Source organism: Dermacentor silvarum, chromosome 7 (assembly GCF_013339745.2).
Source record: "Dermacentor silvarum isolate Dsil-2018 chromosome 7, BIME_Dsil_1.4, whole genome shotgun sequence".
NCBI classification, from domain to species: domain Eukaryota; kingdom Metazoa; phylum Arthropoda; class Arachnida; order Ixodida; family Ixodidae; genus Dermacentor; species Dermacentor silvarum.
In genome coordinates, this window is record NC_051160.1 from 153888816 (window position 1) to 153907902 (window position 19087).

At 43.2% G+C, this 19087-nt stretch overlaps 1 long non-coding RNA gene across 1 annotated transcript; it reads right to left on the reverse strand.

The window, feature by feature from the left end:
- Positions 1–836: 836 nt before the first annotated feature.
- Positions 837–16899, reverse strand: LOC125947021 (uncharacterized). The gene is made up of 5 exons (XR_007468076.1): positions 16872–16899; positions 12921–12947; positions 7212–7303; positions 3338–3433; positions 837–1212 (listed from the first exon to the last, which is right to left on the reverse strand). It is a non-coding gene; the product is annotated as an uncharacterized LOC125947021 (long non-coding RNA).
- Between the last annotated feature and the right edge of the window lie 2188 nt (positions 16900–19087).

Here is a 19087-nt window from a genome sequence, read left to right on the forward strand (position 1 = left end):
TAACACCCCAGTAAGAAGGTGTCCGCGGCGTGCCGGTCGCTGCCAGCTTGGTCACGTAGACCCTGCATCTTCCTTTTCAACGTCGCTATTGCAAATGAGAAATAAAACTTCAGCGTACTAGAAGTTACAGCTTGTGTGATATTGGGAACAAACGTTAGGACGAAATTGGAAGCAACATTTTTTGTAACTTGTCTGGGCAGTAACTATAGTACGTAGTGCGGTCCTGTACAAATGGGTGGGGGCCAGAGACCGCATTTTCTTAACTTTTGACTGGTTGTCCGCATGATCTCGTTTTGTTCCCTAAACGATGCCCGGATGTTCTCGTTTGAGTGCCCGGATAACGGCTCTGCCTTTTGTCTCAAGGTCACTTGAAGGTCACCAACAATGGGAGCTATAAGGATTTCATGTTTAAAACTGCTGGCTGCATAGTCGTATCTGGCAGACATGTTTTCTTTAAACAGCTTGACCCGCGTTAGCTACGACACAGGGTAAATTTGTAGCTTTTGTATGGCTACTTTAGCCAGATTACGGTTCTTTTACTGCCACTCACACAGATTTTAGGAGGGAGCTGTCTCATAGATCAAATATCTTGCTTCTTTTGTTTTCTCTCTTGTCCAAATTGTACGGCGTTAGAGACTGCCGGGAATTTAAATGTTCCGTAAATTTCTGTTTTTCTATATTACCGATTTCCCACTTCTCCTCAGGCTTTATAATGCCGTCATGTATATAAGCAGTAAACTCATGCTTTTTGATGCATTCCTGACACCATGTATATTTATTCAATTATGATTATACATGTGTTTTATTGGCGCGAGGGACTTGTGTGAGCAAAGAAAGCCAAATTTATCCGATTAACTCCAAAGCCGAACTGCTATAACAGGCAGAGACATGTTCAAGAAGAAGGTAGGTAAAACTACGTGTTTCTTGTGAAACGTTAAGGCAGCTTGCCTCAGTACAACAGCGCACACATGCCTTTCTGTAGACAGTGTGGTATGGATGAGGTATCTCATTATGATGGTGCCACTTTTGGTATGATTCATCTGCTTGAGTTGTGCGCCTTCTCCATAATATTACACATTACACTTTCGCTGTGCTCATAAGCATAAGCATTATAGGCTGGAGTTCCGCACATTGACAGAAGGATAAAGTTGCAATAACGTCGAGGGTTCCCAAGAGCTTCTTCAATCACCCACATCATGCAGAAGGATTGGCCTGAAAATAATAAAACATACCAATAAATTAAGAAAATTCCAGAGAATCGCTCGGGCACTGCAGAACTCGAATCACCAGTAAATTGCTTTCTCAGCAATGAAGCAAGTTGTTCTCTATGTAAAATAACTGTTTTCACATGTATATGAGTGTTCTCCGAAAAGCTTGATTGCGCTTTCTATGCACTTGGATTATTTCACATAGTAAGGTGCCAATGTTTGCTCACTTCAGGCCTAAAACTAGTCGACGGATGATCTGATAGAGAGACAAAAACTTGAATGACAGGTGCCTAAAGCTGCTGTAACTTTCGTGCCTTTGTCCTAATTTGTCCATGCGGCTGGCCCTTGAAACTGAACGGCTTCGTCTAGTATCGTCGCAAGCTTTGAAATAACGTGTGTAGATAGCCCCCAATGTATACACTTTTTCTGTCTTATGTACGTTGCATTCTAGCATTACAATTGCGACTATACGGGATAGTGATGGGTGCGAGGCGACTTATATTACTAAATTTGTAGAAAAGTATATGATACCAAGAAATATAGCAATGAAATTAAAAACATTTATTTTTAAATATTAGATTTCATCATCAGCCTATATTTTATGTCATGTCCACTGCAGGACGAAGGCCTCTCCCTGCAATCTTCAATTACCCCAGTCTTGTGCCGACAGTGGTAAGCTCCCAGTAAGGATTTGGCAATGCCTGCCGTATGCACTTCAACCCAATTTGTCGGAGTCATGAGGGAGGCAGTGGCCGAATATTGCACCAGGGAGGCCAATTCCGGTTCTGGTGACAGAGTGACTTTGATGAAGCTTAGTGGGACTGCCTAGTTTCGTTGCACCTGAACTAGTATAGTCCCACTAGCTCTCGACAATATATATATATATATATATATATATATATACATTTTTGCCGGTGTCAGGCACCACTCCATGCCTCAAAATGTAGTGGACTGATGCAGGATTCGGACTTACGACCTTCAGATTTGAAGTTCCACGCCACCACCGATAAATATTAGATTTATAGTCACCTATTTATATGAGTGCGTACGCTTATTATCTGGTGGAATTCACAGGAGTGTTGGTTTATGTAAAGCTCCTTGTTTGATCTACGTACCTTCACTAATTTATAAGAAAATGCATCGCCCCTTGGCGCCCTGATTTCTTCGGGAAGCGTTAGAACGTGTTGGGTAGGTTGCATGTTCATAGGATCACGCATGCGATAACGCTGGCTATTTGGCGAGCATTTCACTTGCACCAATGGGACGGTCAGTGGCACTGGCTACCACCACTATAGTAAGATTAAAAGTGAAGATAGATCACTAGCCAAAATAACGTATATACGGACATCCACCACCATACATCAAGTAGGAAATTTCCGCGAGTGCTATGTTGACATTGTGAATGGGGCTCCTAATGTTGCCCAACTTAATTTTTTTCTTCATTTTGTGCTATTACGAATAACTGTTATTGCAAGTTTAACCCGCGCGGACAGATTAATATTCAGCATTAGATCTCATCTGCTTACCTATCTGGTGGTGTCGTTTCAAAAATATAAACGCACACGCGCAGGGTGTAGCACTTCCTTCAAAGTGGCTGCCCAGAGTAACACTCCACAAAACTCACGCGTTATTATTCAGACAATCTCTATGTTTGCAATAAATCTTTATTAATACGTAACACCGTATTACTGTCTACACGGGGAAGCCATAAATAAGCGTATACAATTATGAGGACACGTAGAGAAGTCAAATATGTTAGTTCGTCGCTGTTTTGAAATTGTACCGCACGTGTTCTAAAGAGCAGGCTCTATTTTTAACAGAATTGCAGGACGTGATAGGCGGCAAAAAGACGTGGGTGGTGTTTTTCCTTGATAATAGGCCGCAGTCGTCCGATTGTTCTACCAGGTTTATCGTTTGGTGTCTTCTCGTGCACGCATTCCATTTTAAGCCTCACGTTAATTTCCAGTTGCGCAGTGGTAGTGAAGGTTGTTGTGGATCACTTGGCACGGAAGCTGATGTATCAGCCAAGTGTTGGCATTTCTGACTAGATTCAGTAAAAATTATGTGTCAGAAGTGATGCACAAATTGTAAATAAAGTTCTTGCGCGAGGAAAAAGAAAGCCATCTTACCGAATGAACCGTAATATCCAATGATTAGGCATTTCCTGTCAGCGAAGAGAACTGGATACTTTCCGTGGTGAAAGAAATAGTGAAGGCCAGAAAATGCTGTATAAAATGTCGAGAATACATGCGCCTGTTAGCTTTGCTTCATCAAGTACATCAGGTTATCCAAATTACTGTAATATGTTTTTTTTTTCTTTCCAGCATAACGTTTAGAGGGGTTTTCTTGTCATAAGCGTTAATGGGGTAAACGTCTTGCCAGTTAAAGTAAAATATTTCTACATTTTGTCATTGAATGACACCAAACATCTTAGACGAATCTGACAAGTTTCTCTTCAAATTCAGAGTTAATACACACGTTCACAACAGTTCGGGGACTTATAAGCTTCGTATCTTTGGTTCTCTTTACGGAATACCGCGTCACCGGGGGCTCGCACCGTAGTGGCAATGCTGGTAGCAACATCATGTGACGCGTTAGTCCGCAACAGTGCACTGAAAAAAATGTGCGTTACATGTTTGTTTTTTCTGTTCTTTTATCACTGCATAATTAAAAATAGTAGATGTCGCTGCCAATGATCTACAGCCGAAGCTTTGCGAATTATGGTTCTTCACTGAGCTAATAGCGGCGTCCGTACTGTGGTCCAGAAGGTAGCGCTATCAACGCAATGGCTCTCCGATAAACCAATATTCCTTAAATATAATTGGTATACGCATAGGTTACCAATGAGATGCAAAGTTTATCGCGAGTGCAGATAATTTGCTGTATTTATTAGACAAAAATATTTCACACTTTTGAGAACCCTAGTTTGTGTATTTGTTCAGAGCTGTTATGGTTTAAATGCCCACTGCGGGGTTAGCAGGTTTACCGCACACACTGCTAGACTCGGCAAGTGCTGTCCTTGAAAAATATAGAGGATGCGTTTTTATTCCACCATCGCATTTGGGCACCTTGCTACAACTAAAATTTTTACTAAACTAGCTTACAGATAATAGGCATGCATGAGTTTGATTTTTCACGAATCAGGATTGCAAAAAGCTTCCCAGCTAAAAAAGAAAGAATAAAAATCTGCAGTCCCTCCCCGGTCGTCAAAATAGGGGTAAGCGAAGCTTGTCGTTAGTTTCTTCGGTGTTCCTCGAAACGAATTGCACTGATGAGTTCGATGGGCTTGAACCACAACCGGTCACACACACTGCAGCTGGCTCCGAAGTTCCAGTTCAGAAACTCGCGTTGAAATTTGGCCGTCGCACCGCGGAAGTTGGCGCAAGGGTTGCCGAGACGTGCACCACCGTTGTCGGGTTCCTGGAGGGCAAGACGACGCTGTCGCAGGCGTTCAGCTTCGTTTGCTCTAAACTCAGGGTCAGGGACTCTTCGCTGACGTTTGGCCTCAGCATCACGCTCCCATAATTCGGGTTCCGCGGCTCTTCGCTGACGTTTCGCCTGTGGTTCGGAAGCCCTCACGCTAGAATCAGCACGTCGACAACGAGCTTTTTCCCAAGTGAGTTCGCGGCGCCGTTGCTCAAACACAGACTGCTCCTCGGCAGAATGCACCACGCAAGGCCTTCCCATCCGGGTGCCGAGACTGATCTGAGGCGAGGGAAGCCCGGCGGAGCCAACATCCTCTTCCAGTTGGTGTTGGTGGTGCGCACGCCAACCCCTTTCTTTCTCTTGCTTTCTCCGCGACACACCAAACGACCCTGATTGGTCGCGCGCGTCACGTGATCTGGCATCGGTGCAGCTGCTCTACTCTGGGAGCAGCAGATCTATTAGCTTGACCCCACTACCACCGCCGATACTAGTTTGTTTTTATTTTTATTTACAATAGCTCTCAGGGCCCTCATGCGAGGGTATTAAATGGGGGGGGGGGGGGCAAACTCGTGCATGCAAAATACAGCACTAGGGCTCGAGATACAACAATATTAACACATTGATTACAGTGGAAATATGAAGTTTAATGCAAACATGAAATATACACAAGAAATAAAACTACATGAAATAAACACACACAAGGAACATGAAATAAATAGATATGCACAGGGAGTATATGGACTACTGTTTGAAATCACAAGAGACTTTATTCACGGTATGTTATTATGTAGATGTAACAAAAATTGGAGGGCTCTTAAGCTTCGCCTTTAAGAGTGGAACGCGATAGCGTCGACGTGATAGTGGTTCCAACTCGGCACGTTGTTTTAGCAATGTTACGCTGGTGAAGCGTGAAAAAATGAAGCTTGTGAGGGGGCAATAGACTTGTGAGGCAATACAAGCTACGCTTAAAAATGGCCTGGGAAAATGAGCCAAGCTGGGCACATGTTTGCCTGTAAATTTTTCCTGTACCATTAAATGAAACCAACGAGAAATGATTTGCTTTTTTATTTACTCGTTTCTGTATCTACAAAGTAGTAGAGATTGAAATCCGAAAGGCGAAATGCACGTTACCTGAATGAGGACGACCAGCCGTTTCATATTGGAGTCAGTTCTCGCATCTTCCCTCAAGTACAAATAATACGTCGCTGCCATATATGTATTGCGCGCGCCATCTTTGCTTTAGTAGAACCTCCAAATATAATGTCACCCAAGCAGCGCTGCAAAGGCTTATGTCATGACATATAGGGGCTATTGAAAAATTTATTAACCCGAGTGACACAGAAGCCTGGGTACTTTGTCCAGTTGATTAATAATATCAGCCCATAGAAGCAAACAATCTTCTTTGTTGCTTTACACTTTTTTAGCAATTTCATTTAACAATCAATGATTTTAACAATCTTCTGTAAGGGGTTGATGTCTTTTTTTCTTTAAGAGAATCGTGCACTTTATGTTGCAACTACTCCGGGGTTTTCGACCACCTGCTCTTGCTGACGGACACGCAGGCTCATGACTTTGCTGACGTCACGCCCAGAGGGGAGCACGCGATTTTTTTTGTTGCTTGTGAGAATGTTCGAAGTGGGCGTGTAGGTGACACTTCGTAAAATGTCGAAGTGCGAAAATGTACTGTCACTCCCAGCACACGCAATACTGTGAATGCGAAGGGAATCCGAGGGTGAGCCAAGAAGGATGTGGGGCGATGCGAGACCATTATTGGAAGTCACGTGATAAAGTGCTAGCAAAGCTGGTTGGGAGAGATGAGTGCGCGGTACGGCGATCATAGGAGCGCTTTTGAGGGGCCAAGGCGGTGAACGCCAGTCGCCTTTTCTATCGCAGCCGTGCTCCGCCCACGCCCTATCTTGGAGGTAATCTCCAAAGGGCGGAAAGCTTGTCTGAGCTGATGCGGCTGGTGCGCTGTCTGTCCTTGCAGCTAGTGCTGGCGACCACGCACTCCGAACTTAGAAGATGCGTTGAAGGAAGAGGCAGCCGAAGCGTTTGCTCCTATCTGCACTCTTCATCACGGAAGCCTTGTGACAGGGAGTGTTCACAGTCATGGAGCGAGATCTGTTCATGTTTTCCTTGGCGCGAGTGACGCCATGCTTTCTAAGTTTACTTAGGAAAAGAATATTTATTGTAATTTGCGCTGTCTCTAAAGCTATAAAAGTTTGTGTAGTTGTGTAATACTTTTCTATCACTGTTACTCCTTCGCATTTCTGCCAGTGCTGCGACTATATTTTGTGTGTTCCTCGCTGCATGTTCCCCTGCCCAAGTTGTGTAAGGTGATTGCGCAGCAATTTTTATACATTACGGGTCATTACGTAAAGTGGCGTCAAAATCACCGTAGTCATTGCAGTTGACTAAATCGTATGGCTAAAGGCTCAACGTTTTTTCGTGAATCTGTTCGATCCTTTGTGCAGGACACCTCCATAATAGTGAATACCGTATAGACAGCTCTAGTCTAGAAAGAAGAAATGCTTATTCAAGTCTTATTGCTAGCAGAATTTATTTTATTGTACTTACCCATTGATGAAGCAGTTTGCTCGCTCAGTTTCACATTAATATACCACTGACTGTTCTGCGTAGATTCTGGAGTCATTTGCAGCGTTAAGTTGCTGCAAAAAATGGTATGTACGGTTTTGTGTCCTGCTTATGAGTCAGTGAATATTCTATTGAGCCGTCACAATAAGCTATTATTTCTTCTGGAGTAGCAATATATGAGTATTATGGCTGAAATTGATATACATGTTATTGAAAAATTATGTCTGAATTTGCTTTATAGTGGCTTAATTGTATATCTTAACTCTTTAGGTTAATAACAACCCTGACGCAATCACTGCTATGAACCAAAGAACAATTTATTATAAAATAAAATTCACAGCGCAAGCTTATTTGCAACCGAAAGAATAGCAAGAAATACCGTTTTCCAGTATATCCTGCACAAGCTTCATGTAATGTCACTATAATACAACTTGGCACACAGATCGACATATATCGAGTATGATAAGATTAGCGTCATAGAAAATGAAACATAGTATGATGTAGACGCCGTTACATCAACAAACATGCGGGCATGCGGTACTTCTCATTCTTTGAGGACGTGTTAAAATTAGTGATAATTGGTAGATGACAACTAGACCTAGCGTTTATGAGCAACCATGGTTTAATAATGGACGATTCTGCGGTGTTAACCTTAAATCATTATGTGCAAAAAAACTTTCCATGTGTGGCTCTTCTTTCAAGATAAAAATAGTATACCAACCCAATTCAGTTGTTTAATTACTTTGTCAACCAACGCTACCTTCAAAATCAACTTCGACATTTTAATAGTATTTCAAGTTCTACCTAGTAAACAATGATTAGTACGGATAATAAGACCTACGCCTCTAGCTCTGTACCGTAAAATAATTTAGGCGGTAGTGTTATGCAAATAGAACAGAAGTTAGCGAGGCTGCTAATCGCCACTTTGAGTACATTGCTAGATTGCACATTCGCCTGATTTGCGTTGGATTCCCAAAGGCGAAAACCGTGTTCAATTGTTATTGGATTGTCTAATTTATTTTAGTACAAGTGGTTCTAAACTGTTGTACCGAATAAATTCCACATATTGTACACGTTGAAAAACACCAAGGCATAGAAACGTTTTTTCTAACTGCGGTTAGAAAAAACGTTGATGTAGTACATCTGTCATACAACATATTCCATTATTATTAAGTCTTCATTTTTGCCCCAGCGTTCTTTTTCCAGCAGAAACCGAGTGTTTCTATACACTGCAAAGGTGTAAAGACAGAGTACGCAAAATAAATCTAGCAAAACTATCTGCCTCTTTCAATATTGTCCGCGTTAACATAAGCTGCTGATCAGACATTGTACCGGCACCTAGAATAAATCATCATTAAACATAACCTTTGAGTAAAATGGCAATGGGCTACATAAAAGGAAATCAAATAAGGTTGTTTTCCTTAACAATGTAGAGCAAACGACACGAAACATGAAAAAGTTTTCTAAGATGATATTTTTATTGATTTAACCAGTAATTCGGTATAATAAACCATGACATTCTCCATATCGAACTCGTGAAATATAGAATTTAAAGCTCCGCTAGAATCGAAAAAAAGCTTTACTAGCTCTGAAACGTCTATATTTCTTAATAGAACTACGCACACATGACTACTGACAAAAAGTTATCTACCGTGTGTGAAAAGTCCATGGCTATTCATAAGCTACGTTAACGACTTTCGCATTTGGACACTTGAAGAGCGTATTCTTTACGCGGATAGCGTTAACATTTTGTGCAACGGCAACTAATGAGACAGAAACGGTGCCATTAGGCAAACAATGCCCGAGAGAAGCTCTGTATGTGGATAGAGGACAATAAGATATTGGGAAACTTACGCAATCCAAATTATGAATCGTTTGTGCATAAAAGCATGAGATGGTTCGCTACTATTTGCATCCCATTTAATGGTAAGCTGCAGCAAAGAGCAATAAAGACTAAACTCTATGCGCGTGTTCTCTGCGTTGTTTAAAGGGATACGGCCACAAAAGTTGGCGAGTGGTTTTTTGCATCAGGAACAAAAGTTGAACTGTACAAAATGACGAATACAACAAGCTGCCTTGAAAAAAATAAGAACGAGAAACGTCCTTTTTTCGATTTTATGTTTTCTGTTGTACCTTGCGTCCAAGCGGCCGCCGGCAGAAGCTGAAATTTGACGTCATAACACCCACCCGCGCGCACGCGGCCAAGGTCGGCAACAGCCGTCGCAGTGTTTCCGGGGGTGTCGGTCCCTTGCAGACTTTGTTTAACCCCTATCGGCGATCTTCACACGTGGTCCGTCGGAACATTATCCCCGTCGGCGCTCCACACAGGTGGTGCGTCTTACATGGGCCTTCCCGCGGTCGTCGCTCGGAATTGACGCGTTCGTCGCGGCGGAAGGAAATGCCCAGACATGGCTGTGATAACAGCATCATTGGTCGTGGCACGCCGTCGCACACGTTTTCCAGAGACGAGAACCTGTGAAAGCATTGGATACCTGCCTGTCAGCCATCACGCCCAGCCTGGAGATCTCTAAAAAATGACTTCATTTGCGCGGACCACTTCGTCGAAGATGATTATGTGACCAGCCCGGCTGTGCTGAAAAGCCTCGGCATGCTGCTCAAAAGGCAACGCCTAAAGCCTGACGCTGTGCCATCGGTCTTCTCACGAAAACGCAAGGTAGAAATGATCAGCGGCACGTTTGAAAAAAGGAGTCGAAAAGATGTCGGTACTGTTTTCGTTCACTTGCAGCCTTCTTGAGCAGTGTGAGGGCGAGGCTGGGGTGAGATGCCAGAGGCTGGGCAGGAAGGCAGTAGTGTCTTTAAAACTGTTGGCAAAGCGTAGTAGAGAGAGAGAGAGAGAGAGAAAGAAAGGGAAGTAAAAAGAAAAGGAACCAAAGCACAGTAAAACAATGCAAGGCTAGCGCGCGCGACACACACACACAGCTCTGCTTCTCCACAGGATAAAAGCGGAGAGACTGGGGAGGACGCCAGACAAAATTCTGCCATCTTTCGGGCGGCTGGCGAAGTGGACGTGAGAGCCTCGGGGGTACTGATACCTCACAGCGGTTGCTCACGCCGACAGCATATATAAACTACTATTCAGTCATCCACGCAGTGCTGAGGTACCCCGCAGCTGCCTCGCCTGCGTGCGCCCTTGAGAAAGCAAGTTTACAGAGGAAATGACAAATAATTCTTGCACAAGTATGTGGTGCAGAGCGAAATCTTCGCGCTACGGTTCACGAAAACCTGACCGGCACTTCCACGGCCGCCTGCTCTTCTTCGTCGCTTGACGCGGAAGGCTCAAAACCGTAAGCGGTAATCATCATCATCATCATCATCATCAGACTAGTTTACGTCCACTGCAGGACGAAGGCCTCTCCCTGCGATCTGCAATTACCCCTGTCTTGCGCCAGCGTATTCCAACTTGCGCCTGCAAATTTCCTAACTTCATTATCCCATCTGGTTTTCTGCCGACCTCGACTGCGCTTCCCTTCTCTTGGTATCCATTCTGTAACCCTAATGGTCCACCGGTTATCCATCTACAGTAATATATCGTAAGCGGTAATATATCTTGCGAAATTGGAATGGTCCTCGTCTTCAGACGTGTACTCATCGCTGGTAGAGGCACTAGAACTCGAATCCATGCTCGCGATGGCGGCGTCGGTGCGCTTCGAATGACCGCGGCCGGCCGGCTGGCTATCCGACGAGGGTATCTTGACGTCATGCCTTCCAACCCCCGCGGGTCGGGCGTCGAGGCGCGCGCTCAAAAAAACGCCAAAAATAAAGCCATCAGCTCAAAAATGAGCTAAGTGACTACTTCATTTCGGTGTAATCACACACTGAAGATTCATTTTCAGCATTCTCGTAAAATTTTCAGATTTTGTGTCCCTATCCCTTTAAGCAACCAACATAGCTGCTAAAAATTACGTACATCTAGACTTCACCTATAAATTGAGCAATGGCACCTATTATGACAAATCGTTTTTTTTTTGCATATCTATTTGCCGCAAGAAAACTATGGAACAAACTACTGAACAGAACTATCTCAATCATATCATTTCACACATGGAAACAAAGTCGTCATATCATTAAATTTTAATTACACAACATCGCTCAGAATATTTAAATTACGGTTATATTTATGCATCTGCATTGTGTGGTTTTTTTACTAATCTCATACTTACGTTCCTAATATGCGAATCCCTCACACAACTCCTAGAGGGCTTCCAATGTTCTGCGTCTATACGCTTTGCTTCGGAAATAGGCGATAATGATGACAAACGATGACAATTTCCCATGGGAATAATTAAAGGTTTAAAATAATAATGTTTCACTACAACTTAGGCAAAATAATCACACATATCCATCAATGACATAAATACAGGTACTTAGGTAAATATTTTGGCCCCTCACGCTAGCTTCTTTTCGGCGATTTATCCAGTTGGGAGCTTGTTTACTGTGAAAGCGTCAGGAGCTGACAGCGCACAATGTCACCTTTTTAAGAAGAAGAACATATAAATTGTCCAAACATTGTCTTCACCACATTAATTATTGTTTCTTGTGACGTATGATATAAACTAACAAAAGTAGTACAAGTACGAGTATACTGCAAGATAGGCGCAATTTTTTTTAAAGAAGACTAAGGATAGGCCTCACTAAATGCCAGGTTTGAGGTAAAGGCAATCTATACATTCGTTTGAACAAAGTAGTCGAATTTCAAAGAAAATGAGTTCATAAAAAGTTAGCCATAATGATCAGAAACCCGATCCATGAATACTAAAATATGCTCCATTAGGCACGTATAATAGGCGTTAAACCTGTCATTTAGGAGATATATAGGCACCAAATGCAGTCCTATACCTCAAATATTAATAACTATCGCTTCGCATGTGAGGATACAATATATTCTCTAAGGAGAATATATTGCGTAGGCCAAGTTGCGTAGGCAAGAAAAGCTTTACCTGAAATCTAGTTTCACTAGACGCCATGAACTAGTGGTGGAAGCAGTGAGAAACAAGCACAGCCTCGAAATCATCCGGTACCATGTTGCGAACTTTTTTCACAATAATATTAGATTTTATGCAGAAAAGGAAAACCCTGTTTCCATTGAAGTTAGCGTTACTTGATTGTAGTTTGAACCGTTCGATGATACTGTGCCTTCTGCAATTGCAGAAGGTTAGCCGGTCGGAACCTTTGACAGTTCTTTCACTACGGAAAATTCAGGTTTTTTGTCCGAAACAGATTGAAGTTTTGCGCTAACTCTATTAGCAACAGGCTCATTGGGGAGGGTGGTCAAGCCTTCGTGAACGGCATAAGGAACACTACATTCCGGGTTCGAGTTGCGCCCGAGCATTGAAGTTTCTTGATGATTTCTGCTAAAAACGGGAAGCGAAGTACGCTAAGTCACCTTCGAGTATATTGTCGCGTACAGCAGATCGAGCCCTTCTCGCTGCTCTGCTATCCTCGCCTGCAAGGCTCTTAAGTGGAAGCTTGCGATAGTTTGCATGCCCTCCCTCACCCCTTCTAACGGTGACTCTCACTCTAGTGGTTTCAATGTGACATCAGTCATTACCACAGTAATATTTATAATTTTGTGTCATTCCCGCAAAGGGACCCAGTGACGCTTTCGCGGAGACATGGAAAAGGTATCTTGCAGCACGAATAAAGAGCAGAACATGCTAATGAGGTACGTACAAGAACTTCAGGGTGAGTTGTTGATTCCTGAAATCAGAAACATAAAAAAGTTAGAAAACTGGTTCTCTTAAGGAGCTCCTTGTCACGATTTTATAATGTTTTCCCTGAGAGTAAAAAGGCTACATCAAGGAAGGCTATTATGATTAATAATGATATAACACTGTTAAATGTAAACATTTTGCGGAGGTGCTGTTTTGTTTTAGCGCGATGTTAACAGTTGTGTATCGCTGTACACACACATCTCGCCTTCCCCTCATTCAAGCTGAATGTGTTACTGTTTTTATTAGATGTATGTATATTGCAATTTTCACTGCGTGTATATTGGCCCCCTAAGCAGGCAATACGCATAAACAGACTCAACGGCAATATGTCATATGGCCTGTTAAAAAAACTGGTCGCTTTAATTCCCACACGCAACAAACTGGTAGCGTCCGCAGAAAGGAGGTTGCTTTCGCATTATATATATATATACATATATATATATATATATATATATATATATATATATATATATATATATATATATTATCAAGGATACCCGTAAGTAAATAATGTATACCGCGTGGTTGGCTTCATATTTTAGGGGCTACAATACGAACGTCCACGTATTTCGGGAAAGATGCTGCAAAAGAGCGGTAGCTCGTGCCTCGGCTAGGAATACCAAAGAGGTGTTTTTGAGTCTGCCAACACCAATGCAAAAACAATACAAGCTTCGCCACCACCGACACATCTGAAAGGCCAGCACTTGCTTGTGATTAGGCAAACATGGTGTGTTTGTCATATTAGCATTGAACATTCAGCGGCAGTAGCGTTGCAGTCGCGTCAGTAATGTGGTAGACAATGTCAAAGAATAATAGAGGGAAGCATGACAACTGCGATTGTTCACCTAGGAGGGAAGCGAATTACTATGATCTTGGCCCTAGTTTCTATAAGTGTTCTAGCAGCTTTATTTACCGCACTTTACGTGCCTTGATCACCCTAACTTTTAAGCGAAGCTGTATACGCTCACTTGTGTCGGGGTCGGTGTAGCGTACGTGGTATCATCATCAGATTGTCTCAAGCGTCGACGTCTTCTTCCGCAGCTGGCTCGTTGGCTCCCCTGGGGTTGCGCTCGTACTCGTGCTCGGCACGGGCTCGGGCCACTGCTTCCGCGTTCGTCGTCGTCTTCCAACGCTGGCTGCGTCGCCGCTTATCATTCCCGCGTAGAATTTCGCGTCTTACATCGTAATGGGGAGGCCGCGCTTACGGCAGTATGAACCATTGCTTACGGGGGCTATGAGCCATTCTTTGTCTTAAGTGACGGACAGATTTCCTTTTGAAGCAATTTAATTTCGAAGAATCGCAAGTGGCAATGGACGGCGAATTATGCTAACCATTCCGCCGAGCATATACACCCTGCCACACCTTAGGGGATTATTGTAAACCACATCGCTAAGACAACCGGTGTGACGTGTGCCGTGCTACTTGGAGCATTAAGCCGGCAGATTATTCGTCATCAAAGGGCGAAAGTTGGCCAGTTTGTATGGAGCAGGAAACATAATTCCCACATTGTATCTAGCTGCGATCTTCTTTATATGATGTGGCAGCTTATGAACATACGTTGTTACTTGCGTATTCATTTTATCTTTAGGCTTCTGCACTTTTGTTCCCGTGTTTTATCTTCTGCAGGAGGCTTTCCCATACACACGTAATAACGGAGGCATAAAATTGAGCCTCTTTTAGGCGCCTAATCCGATTACTAAAACCTATACCAAGATTGTGCTCGCTTGACTGCATTAATGCCGAATTGAGGCATATGTTAGCAATTCCCCTCTTGATCAGTTTTTAATGTGCGCTGTCCAAAGGTAGAAGGCATTTCTTAGTCCTTAGGTTATACATCCAGCCCATGTAAGCCTTCATGATGCTAATTTTGAGGTCCAGAAATTGAATTGATTTATTGTTTGGCATTTCCCAGATGAACTCAAGTTTGCCAGATTCTGTCAAGAAGATGTTAGTTAATTCTGACACAGCAACGTCAAGGCTCGTCCCAGATTTAAAAGCACAAGATACTAATCCACATATTTATAAATCCTAACTACATTAAAATGGCTGATTTTGGCACTGATGTACTTGCCAGTGGTTGAAAGATAAATGTTGCACAAAACCGGAGCTACAGAAGCGCCGATGCATATACCGTCTTTTTCAACATAATAAGAATCCTTGAAACATGTGGTGTTGGACCGTAAGTAGACCTGTAATATCTCTAAAAATTGATGAGAACTCATGCCAGCATTGTTCTGCAAGTCAACTTCAACCGAGGCTTCGATAGTTTTCCAAACTGCGTTCATCAAGACAAGCTGGGGCACGGAATAAAATAAATCTTGCACGCCAATCGAAAAACCAGTTGTTTCGGTTGCCAACTTGATTTCCGCCAAATTTGCCCACTAATTTAACTAGGCCACTACGGCGGGTACGACAAAGTTTCTGTTACGGTATGTACCAACCATCATCCACACGAGCCGCTATGGTTGCATTTCCCGTAGACTTAAGCGCCAGGGTTTTCTCTAGTATGGTTTGTGTGAAACACTAGAACCAGATCCAGGTAGTGTTTCACAGATTAAAGCCAAGAAAGACAAAATGCTGACGTCTGTTGTTTACTCTCTTCGGAGGTCAGTCAACACCTATGCATCCGTCGTCTCACACGCCGTCACAGACTGGTGTCCCGGGTTTGACGGTCTTGACGGTTGCCGGTATCAGTAACCGTTCAGGTGACCGTCGCTACGAATTATCCAGGCGAGGACCCTCCCGACCAACGCAATGAGCATTCCTGTTCCTGCGTAACATTTCCATCTGCCGCACTTAAAACATAATCTCGCGACGTTGTTTCCTGACGCCGAATCACCCTTTCAAGTAGCTGCCATACGATGTCAAGCGAAAAATTCATGGCACAGTTCAGCGCGCTCACCGGCTGCCATAGACGAAGTGGCGGATTTCTTGAATGCACCAATTTCTGCAACCGCCCATGGTGACATAAAGGTAATTCTGCTGCGACGCAAAATAGGTTCTTAGAGTTTTCGCGTCGAGCTGTTTCTCTTATTTGAAGAACTTGGGAACCGCCACTGTTGGAAACTTCGTTGCTGCATTAGACAGCTGCTCGGCAACAACGCGAGATTCTTTAATGAAGCCTTCGTGCGCGAGTTGTTCCTGGAACAACTCGTGCCTAGCATGCAGATTCTGGAAGCTCTCCCCAACAGCTTCCACTAGGTGTTTTTGTCTTTCGACAAAAACATCGAATTACCCAATCTGCCATCCCAACTATCACATCGTCTCCAGGTAACAAATCGACCGCACAGTGTAACTTTGCCTACTCTTCGCCACCGAAATCTGCTGTCAACTCTCTGTGTGACCCCCAAGAGAGCGTCAGTCTGTGCTGCAGAGGGCATCGCACGCCAACTCGTCGTCTGCGCAGCTGTATTTCTAACAAAGCCTCAACCACCACGCGCGCTTCGTAGAACCCCACAATGAAGGTCAGGCACTCTGGTGAGAAAACGGCATTAGCAGCCCTTTCCTCACCATAAGGTTAGGAAAGCGCTGGTAATGATCAGGTTGTCTGGTGGTTACGAATTGGCGATTAACGTTGCCAGCTTAACATGCAAGAAAGAAGGAGGTAACAAAAACAGAAAAAAAGAGGACGGAGCGCAGAAGTAAAAATGAAATTGTTATGCCAATGCATATATCGTCTTTCGTCTTCTGTATTCAAGAGAACATTGTAGTTGGTTGGCGTGGCCTCCACCCTCCTAAAGGTGGGCGTCACTCTAGAGAATGCAGTGTGATATTGATCATTACCATGGTAACATTTCTCGTTTTGTGTCCTTCCTGAAAAGTTGCCCAGTGAAGTTCTTGCGGAGACATGAAAAGGGTATCTTAGAGTTCGAATAAGGAGCATGCAGAGCATGTTTATGAGGTACGTACGCAAAAGTCTGACCCCGTCTTTTATTCCTGAAATAAGAAATACATGCAAGTTAGGAAACAGGTTTTCTTAAGACGTTCCATGACACAATTTTACGATATTCTTCCTGGGAGAAAAAAAAGCTACATCAATGAAGGCTGTCTGCTCAAGATAGTTGTAATATCATTAAATCTAAAAATGTTCTGGGGGTGCTCTTCTTAATACGCGCAATGTTGACGGTTCTGTATAACTGTATATACATTTCTCAACTTGCCGTCGTTCTAGCTGAATTTATTACTCTTTGTATTAGCGCATGTATATTGCAATTTTAATGGCGAGTGTTTTGTCGCCTGAATCAGTCAATGCGCACATACTCCAATGGCAATATGTTCTATTGCCTGTTAAAATACAGTCCATTTCAATAAAGCACGCAGGAAACTGGCCCCATAGTAAGCAAGGCTGTTCTATTTGCATGATATATATATATATATATATATATATAGAGAGAGAGAGAGAGAGAGAGAGCAACGAAACACTTCACTAACTAATATGTATTGCTTCGTTAACTATACCGCGGGGGGCAGAATTATGAACATTCTTGTATTTCGTGAAATATACTGCTACAAAAGTATGGTATGCTCGTGCCTCGAAGAGGAAGACACATGGAATGTTTTACAGTCACTGCTAACAACAATGCAAAAACAATACAAACTTCACCGCGACCCACACATTTGATAGACCACCTCTTGCTAGCGATTAGGCAAAACCCAGTGTGTGCGTGTCATATTGGCATTATACATTCAGGCCATCAGCATTCGCGTCACATCAGTAATAGAACAGACGCTCTCATTGTCACGGGCTGCACCCGGTACCCGTCAGCACCAAAGAGAGTTTACTGCAAAGAATAATAGACGGAAGCATGGCAGTGCAATCATTCGTCTAACAGGGAAATAAATTGCTCGGGTCTTGGCGCTAGTTGTTGTAGGAGTGCCGGCAGCTTTATTTACAGCACTTTATATGACTTCAGTAGCCTAAATGTTTAAGTAATTGTATATTTGTAAACATAAAAGCGATAAGGCTCTGCCCATGTTCATAATTACTCTGTGTAATGAAATATATAATGCAATATTTTGTCTAAATTCAACTGATTCTAAAGCTACAATAAGGTCATCGAAAGTCAGAATGACAAAGTATAAAAAATTAAGCATAAATTGTGTTGTTTTACTGGCCATAAACACGAATGGAATTTTGAGGCATGGCTTAGTGGCGGACTGGGTAATTACCACCCACCAAATGCACCACCCACCAAATGCAGAATAGAGGAACGTTTTAATATTTCATGTCCATCGATGGGCACCCCTGTGGCCGGGAATTGATTCTATAGCCCTCTAACGCGATAGCGTAACGCCGCAGTCACTAAGCCACTATGGCTGCTATGATAAAGGTTAGGGTACTGCATGTAGAGCCTCTAGAGTCTGTAAAGGAGTACGTTTATCTAGGTCAATTACTCACAGGGGACCCTGATCATGAGAAAGAAATTTACAGAAGAATAAAATTGGGTTGGAGTGCATACGGCCGGCATTACCAAATCCTGACTGGGAGCTTACCACTGTCATTGAAAAGAAAAGTGTACAATCATTGCATTCTACCGGTGCTAACATATGGGGCAGAAACTTGGAGGTTAACAAAGAAGCTCGAGAACAAGTTAAGGACCGCACAAAGAGCGATGGAACGAAAAATCTTAGGTCTAACGTTAAGAGACAGGATGAGAGCGGTGTGGATCAGAAAACAAACGCGGATAGCCGATATTCTAGTTGACATTAAGCGGAAGAAATGGAGCTGGGCAATCCATGTAATGGGTAGGATGGATGACCGGTGGACCATTAGGGTTACAGAATGGATACCAAGAGAAGGGAAGCGCAGTCGAGGTCGGCAGAAAACCAGATGGGATGATGAAGTTAGGAAATTTGCAGGCGCAAGTTGGAATACGCTAGCGCAAGACAGGGGTAATTGGAGATCGCAGGGAGAGGCCTTCGTCCTGCAGTGGACATAAAATATAGGCTGATGATGATGATGATGACGATGATGACTGCATGTACTAACCATCATCCACACGAACAGCCATGGTTGCCGCTCCCGCCTACTTTAGCGCCAGAAGTTTCTCTAGTAATGCTTCTGTGAAACACTAGGCGCTAGAACCAGCTAGCGTTTCACCGATGAAAATCGCGCATGACACAAT